This window comes from Mastomys coucha, unplaced genomic scaffold (assembly GCF_008632895.1).
Source record: "Mastomys coucha isolate ucsf_1 unplaced genomic scaffold, UCSF_Mcou_1 pScaffold13, whole genome shotgun sequence".
NCBI lineage: Eukaryota > Metazoa > Chordata > Mammalia > Rodentia > Muridae > Mastomys > Mastomys coucha.
Genome location: NW_022196895.1, coordinates 20,999,689 through 21,007,882, shown reverse-complemented (window position 1 = coordinate 21,007,882; position 8,194 = coordinate 20,999,689). Strand labels below are relative to the sequence as shown.

The 8,194-nt window shown below is 43.9% G+C and overlaps 1 protein-coding gene across 5 annotated transcripts in view; it reads right to left on the bottom strand.

Annotated features, from left to right (window-relative positions):
- Nucleotides 1-8,194, bottom strand: part of Fhod3 (formin homology 2 domain containing 3) — a 421,283-nt gene that overhangs the window by 354,157 nt on the left and 58,932 nt on the right. The gene's annotated exons all lie outside the window — the stretch shown is intronic.

Below are 8,194 nucleotides of genomic sequence, written 5' to 3'. Positions count from 1 at the left end.
AAGGGGTACGCATGCTACCATCTGGAAGAACTCTGCTGTTAGTATCAATTCAAGGCTGCCATGGCTTCTCCCTTGAATTCTTAAAGAAAGATAAAATCCACCAAGGATGCTTGGGGGATATTTAATATTTACCCTGGTAGCATGCACACTCCATCTCACCTCACCTCAACTCAAATCTCCCTTGCCTCAGTTTCCAGGAGGAAGGACCTGGGCATCTCTAGGCAGGACCTAAGATGCAAAGATAGACTTGGCAGAAAGTGTGCAGTGGCAGATAGCATGGATCCTGGCTCAGGGTGGCTAACAAGGGCCTGGAGACCAGGGGATGCCAGGAAGCCTGCAGTGGGGAGCAAATGGAGTGAGCAAACAACCCAGCAACAGGGAACACAGCAGGTCTTTCTGTGGCTGAATCCCTTTCCCATCCCCATCATTTCTGCCAGGGCCTCAGTTGTAGCAGAATCTGGAAGTGACTTCCAGCATCCAAGTCTTAGGGTAGTATGGGATGGAGACACAGAACCCAAGCAGTGACACCTCACCAATTATGTTTTTTAATTTTGACCCCAGATAAGAAGGGCCTGTGTAACTTTAAATTCATTATTAGAAAGAAAAATGGAAAACCAATTACAATGGTGGTGGCGTCCAGCCTGCAGTTGCCAGTGGATGTTGTAATCTTTCTTCACAATAGAATAGATTTTCTTTATCTAGTTACCTTTATCTAGATACCTAGGCCAGGTCCATCCTTTACACACCATGAATTATGCTGCAATAAACACAGATGTACACATGTCTCCACCAAGTCCTCGGAATCAAGAGACCTGTTGAAATGGTAACTTCGCCATCTGCAACTCTTTTGTTTTACTACCCTGCCTGGTTCTTTACCTATCCATGTACACAAGGCCCTAAAAACCTCACATTACATGGGGTCTAGGCAAAGAAGAAAGCAGCCTAGGTCTTGGAAGAAAAAAAAAAAAGGACCCCAGGAGAGGCGAGTTATAACCTCAATATTGAAACCTAGCACCCTAACAGGGCACATTAAAGATAAGATGGGAGCTGGGGAGATGGTTCAGCAGATAAGAGCACTGTTGCTCTTACAGAAGATCCAGGTCCCGCTCTTGGCACCCGCGTGGTGGCTCACAACTGTAACTCCAGTTCCAGGGAACCTGATGCCATGTTCTGGTCTCTGTGGGTACTGTACACACACAGTGTATAGTCCTATGGGAGGCAAAATGCCCATACACATAAAAATAAATAAGTTAATCTTAAACAAAAATAAGAGACACAAATCCAAGAAAAGTATGTCAAACTAAGTTATATAACATGCAAAAATAATACCAGATGAGGTAAGTTTACCTTATGTGGCGGTTTGATTAGAAATGGCCGCCAGGGAATGGCACTCTTAGGAGATGTGGCCATTAGGAGAAAGTGTACCACTAGGGTGGGCTTTGCAGTTTCCAATGCTCAAGCCAGACCTGTGTTACTCTTCCTGCTGCCTGTGGATCCAGACGTAGAACTCTCAGCTCCTTCTCCAGCACCATGTCTGCCTGCACACCGCCATGTTTCCCACCATGACAACAATTGACAATAAAGGACTGTAGCCACACCCAATTAAATGTTTTCCTTTATAAGAGTGTCCATGGTCATGGTATCTCTTGAAAGCAATAAAAACCCTAACACACACATCCCAAGAACCAGTTTAGGCAGCCCAATACTGCAATGCATGTGTGTGACCCTCAAGTTCAAAGATGCACACAGCCATGGGAACATCTATTGTGATCCCCCCTTGACCATCCTGCCCCTCTCTCCAACATTCATACTCTAATATGGAGCCAAAGCTTTTTTTAATGTATTTCTTTATGTTTATGTTGGTACCATTATTAATTCTAGAAGTCTTTTTGTTGATTCTTTTGACTTTTTTTTTTTTTTTTTTGGTTTTTCGAGACAGGGTTTCTCTGTATAGCCCTGACTGTCCTGGAACTCACTCTGTAGACCAGGCTGGCCTCACACTCAGAAATCTACCTGCCTCTGCCTCCCAAGTGCTGGGATTAAAGGCGTGTACCACCACATGTCATCTGCTTAAAAGAATCTTTAGCTCAGTGACAGAGCATTTGCCTGGCACATGAGAGGCTCAGGGCTTGATCTCCAGCACTTAAAAAACAAAACAAAACAAAAGCCAAAGACTGCTGCTGGGCATGGTGGCCACACACCTTTGGTCCCAATACTCAGGTTGGGGGAGGAAAGAATTAGTCTCTGAGTTCTAGGCTAGCCAGGGCTTCACAAAACAATAACAAACAAACAAACAAACAAACAAAAAACCCTTTCTTAGTTCTCCAATAAATATGCTCTTTTAATTTTTCTTAATTTACATGTGTGTATACCTACATGAGTTTAAGTATAATATATGAGTTCAAAACCCTTCCAAGGTCAGAAGAGGGCATCCAATCCTCTGGAAGTGGAGTTAGGCAGGTAGTTGAGAGCTGCCATGTGAACCCTAAGAACCAAATTCTGGTCCTCTGCAAGAGCAGTAAGTTCTCTTAACTGCCGATCCATTTGTCCATTCTTTTCTTTAATGTTATGACTACAGCTTTCAAAAGAAACTGAGTCCCTGGTACCTTTCCTCAAGAAATGGGATAGTGTCAGCCTAGGTTAAGAAAACAACTGTTATGGGCCAGCAAGATGGCACAGCAGATAAAGGTACTAGACAACCAGTCTGAAGGCCTGAGCTTGAAACCCAGGTCCACCCCACATGGTAGAAGGGGGGAACCAATTCTTACAAGTTGTCCTTGACCTCCACATCCATGTTGTGGCATGTGTACATCTATGCTGTGACATGTGCATATCGATGCTGTGGCATGGATATGCATATATGCATGTGCATATGCATGTGTGTACGTACACACACATATACACATACACACACACACACACACACACACACATACACACACACGCACACATGATAAATGTAATATTTTAAATGCTAAAAGAAAAAAGTTCCGTTGGTTTTTAATGTGTGAGAGACACATAGACACATAGAATGTTCCAGATGAAGCTCTGAGCACTTTACACAAGTTTTGTCTTCACAAAATCCCCAAGATTGACAGCACTAGCCCTGTGCTAGATAAGATGCTGGGGAAAGTTAAGATACATCACTGAAGTCTCACGGGGAGGAAATAACTGAGCTTAGACTCAGCCTAAGCAATGTGGCCCCAGGCCCTGCACGCTGCTCCCTCCCTCTGTCTTCCTCACAGGCAAGTGTTCCCTCTTTTATTCCCTTACTGCAGAGCTTCTAGCATTGAACAAGCTCTGAGGTATGGACCACGGCCTGCTGCATTAAGGGAGCAACACAGAATTCCCAGAGGCAGCCACAAGCATCTGGCCTGGCCTGCAGCCTTTACACCCATGCATGCCTCCAACATGCATCCTTACCTAAATGGCCAGCCCACTGCCGCTACCAATCTGAGACTCACCACTCCCCACAGCTACACAAGCCAGTGTAGTAAAAAATGATCCTCTCTTCTGATAAGAATTCAAGTAAGGGAAGATTCACTGGGTACTGGTGGAAATGTGAGCACAACCAGTGTGGAAGCTCAAAAAGCCACGAATAGAATGTTTCTATATCTAGCAGCAGCACTTTTAGGAATGTGCCCTGAAGAATCCAAGTCAATGTATCAGAGAGAGGCCTGCACACTCATGCTCATAGCTACACTGTTCAAGACACCAAAGAAGTCTAGCCATGGAGGAGAGGTGGATGGGGGGGGGGGAGAGAACTAAAGGAATGAGGAATGGGAACGGAGGAGGGATACAGGAGAGTAACAGAAGGGGTGGCTATCTATCAAAGGGCATCAACTGAGTGTGTATAAACATCCTAAGGAACTCCTTTACTCTTATGCAATCAGCCCAGCTAGTAACGCCAGCATACAGCAGCAGATGGCTGATTGATGAGAAATAGACTGAAGAAAGATACGACCCAATGGTTGCGCTTCTCTGGAGCACCCCGGCACAGACTTCAGCATGTAACTTTACAGGGCTTACCATATTCCAAAACTGAAACTGATGGAAGGTTGTCACACTCCCCCGCCTCCAGGAGCCTGTAAGGGGTCCTTGCTCTTTACCATCTGCAGGTTGAAACACTGCCCAGATGCCACACCTGTGAACAACTTCTCAGCTGCTGAGGCAGATGGGAATGCACAGCACTTGGACCCAGGGGCAAAGGCAAGTGTATGGAGCTTCCTTTCCTATCAGTGCAGCCGATGCCAGGGAATCATCGCCAGCTTCCGAATCCCACGGCATCTCCATCTGCATGACACACCCAAGGCCATCCCTCCCCTAGTGACAACAGGGAACTATCCAGAACAGACACGAGAATCAAAAAGAAATAGCCAACGAATTCCCAAGTGCCAGGGATGAGAGGGTCAGAGCCCTAAGCTTACGGCAAGTCTCTGGCCTCTCAGAGAGCCCAAATTTCCCTTGCAATGCCTATGGCCTGGGAGAATGAACTCTTCATCTGGGTCCTTGAGGCTCTCAAAAACGTTGACATTCCCGGCTCTCAAGAGAACACCTTCACAAGAATACAGGAAGGCCTTGTCGTGGTGAGAGCAGGGACTTTCTTTGTCGAACTGTGGGAGGCACAGAGCCAGAGGCTTTGTCACGTTTTTGTGGCCAGTGGTGGAAATGACACCCCACACTGTCTTCCAGACACATAAGCAAATTTAAACTACTATTTCAGTCAAGGGTAGGCGGAGGTATTTAAACATTCTGCAGAAGCAGGAACAGGCCCTTCAGCAGGTCTCCAGCCCCTTGCAAGCTTCCAGTTCTGTGAGACTCACCAGGCACCCTGACTCAGGGAGAAGAGAAAGTCGAATGAGTCGTCTGATGGACCAAGGATATAAAGCTGGCTAAGTCTAAGTTGCTCATAAGCTCAAAGTTCAAGCTAGAGAACAAGCCACCACTGCATTCATCTCCAGATGTACAGGGGTCTCTGACACTAGAGTGTGTGAAGCTAAAAGCAGATGCTAAAACCTGCTGGGCGATCCCCACAAATTCCTTAACCTCCCGTGCCCAGTTCCCTCTTCTGGAAAGTGAGATACTAATGATGTCGGCCTTCTGGTGAGCGTGTGAATTCAAGTAATTCCGGCCGTGTGCAGAGGTCACTCCTGGCACTGACTGGCTTGCTGGTGTAAGGTGGCATGTTGCCGTTCCTGGTCCCTGCCTGCACTCTGACCTTTCTTCCTTCTTCTCACGTTGTGTCCTTCCTCTTCCTCTTCTCTATCTCCCACATTACGACTGACCCCTCAAGAATCTACCATGACAGTGTGTCACTGATGCTCTCTCTGATTCAATTAAAGCTCAAAGGATTTAACATGGGCACTGATGTGTACCCTTCCTGGTGTACTGGGATCTGAGGATGGACCCTTCACCCACTTTACCATGAAGCATGAGGAGTGCCCAGATACATGGACTTGTTTGTAGGGTGCTTCATAGTACACCCCCTGTGGCCAAAGCAACAAGCCTGTGTGCTTGAGCAGAGGAGACCCACCACCTTTGCAATCCTGGATGCTACTAGGGAAGCCACTAGCAGGCCCTGCATCCCTCCTCACTATTCACTCATTGGAAAAGCTGCTCCTTCTCCATGAATCCAGTGGCCAGTGCCAATGGCTTTTCTATGGTTATGCACTAGCATATTTATTTTTAAGCCTTAACAAAGTATACCTGTTGCAAGTATATAATTCAATAGTTTTGGGGTCTGATTATAGAGGGGATAACTAATCTCCACCATCTAACTTTTTTAATTTTATCATTGCCCCCAAAATACCCCATAAGAAACCCCATGACTGTCTATGCTCATTGCTCATTCCCACATCCAGTTCTAGGACTGCAAATGTACCATCTCTCTGCTGAAAATTTTCATGTTAATTTGGCCAGTTAGAGTTATCTGAAAGGAGAGACTCTCAAGTGAGAAGATGCCTTGAGAAGATCCAGCTGTAGGGCATTTTCTTAATTAGTAATTGGTGACCAGCCCCGCCCATTGTGGATGGTGCCATCCCTGGGCTAGTGGTACTTGCTTCTTAAAGTAAGCAGGTTGGGCAAGCCATACAATGTCTCGTCACAGCAATAAAAACCCTAAGACCCTCTCTGTACAGACTTGCATTTCTGACACTTCCTATAGATGGGACTAAGCATCGTCACCTGTGTGTCTGATTTTGTTAACTTAGTCACACATTCTTGAGGTTCATCTAGAATGGAATTATGTATCCATATGTTTTCTGTTACTCAATACCTGACAAGACTTAGAACAAAGACCATCTCTGGCAACTTACACTTGCCAGACACGGGCACAGTGGTGGGAGCAGCTGGCGGCAGTGGCAGCAGGAGCATGAGGGCTGCCTGCTCACAGCTCTGCAGACCAGAAAACAGAAAGAATGGGCTAAAAGTAAGGCTTTTATACAAAAGCGATCCCACAGCAACCCAGTTCCCCAGCTAACTGCCCTCCGCTTCCCAAAGGTTCCATGGCTGCCAAAACCAGAGACACCAACTGGGGACCGAGTGTCCATACACAAGAGCCTACGGCTGACACTGCACACCTTCTTTGACATCACACTTCTTTCTTCTTATGCTGGTGCTGTCCCATGGCGTGCACACACCACTCGCTTTGAGCATTCCTCAGCTAATGGGCACTTGGGATTCTTCTACTTTGGGGCTATTATAAATAAAAGGTCAGGGAGCATCTGTGTGCAGATTTTTACACAGACAAATGCTTCCTCTCTGGCGGATATATCTAGAAGTAGAATTGCTGGGCTGTGTGGTAATTTGGTGTTTAACATTTTAAGAAACCATCAGGCTGTTTTTTCAAAGAGGCTTGACCACTTTACATTCCCGCCAGCAGTGCATCGGGTGTCCAGTTTCACGACTTCCCCCTCAACACATGTCACCATCTGTCACTGTGATTCTGCCTCACCAGTAGGTGTAGAGAAGGACCTCATTGTGGTTTTGACTTGAATTTCCCCAGAGATTTACAATGTTGAGCAGATTTTCACATGCTTCTTGGTCGTTTATCTATTTTGTCATTTATGTGTCTTTTGGGGATGCATACTTATTCAAACCTTTTCCCCTTTTAAAATTATTTCTTTGTTATTGAGTTTCAACAGCTCTTTATATATTCTGGATATATTTATCATATTCTGCAGGAGCTCTTTACATATTCTGGATATATTCTGGAGATCTGTTATCCAATATATGATTTACAAGTTTTCCCATTCCACAATGCCTATCAAGTGTATTTTTAAGAGATAAACTACTTTTAAAACTTTTATTGCATTATGATGAGAAAAGTTACATGATTTCAATTTATCTGAATTTGTTAACATTTAAAAACATATTTCAATTAAATATAATTGAATCACATTCTTGTTTCCCTTTTGTACCACTGCTCGTCCCAGAGACCCCCCCTTCAATACCTACAATATCTTTTTTGTCATATTCCTTAAAATCTATAAAATATTATAACAATAAAAATAAGTATTACAAAAGTTGTTTGATATAAAACAACAATCAATTTAACAGTCTTATGTAGGTGCTCGTCTGCAGCAATAGTGAAAATACATTTTTCTCAGTATAAATTTTAAATAATTCCAAACATATTAACTGTATACTTCAAAATAATACATCACTACTCGTATTTTCTTAAATGAATATATATATATGTATATATAAAGTCTTTTTGTTTGTTTGTTTTATATTTATTAGAGTTTAAAATCTTGGCTCTTACTGTGGTACAAGCCCAAAATAAGAACAATTTTTAGACATTGGATTTCATTGTAATAAGGCTGTACTTCAATGACCCTCACATCACCAAAGGATTTTACCTCCATTGTAGCTAAGCTGAGAGTTGACAGTTCTGCTGCACTGAGGAATGAATTGTAGGTTCCATTTTTGGATACAGACTTCCTGTTACGGTCAAAGCTATTTGACTTGAGTGAGTGACTTTATTCTCAGCCCACAGAGAACTGGTTACATTCATTAAGAAATGGTGTAGGTATTAAGATGGTCTACCCAATAAAGTCATTCACCAACTGTTTCAATGAACAATAGTTCTGCTTTTGAGGGTGACACAGATATTAGGTGAGGGTGATAATTTGTTTCATTAGCTGTGATAATTTGGAAAAGCATTCATCTCAGAGAAAGAGTAACTTATAAAGTC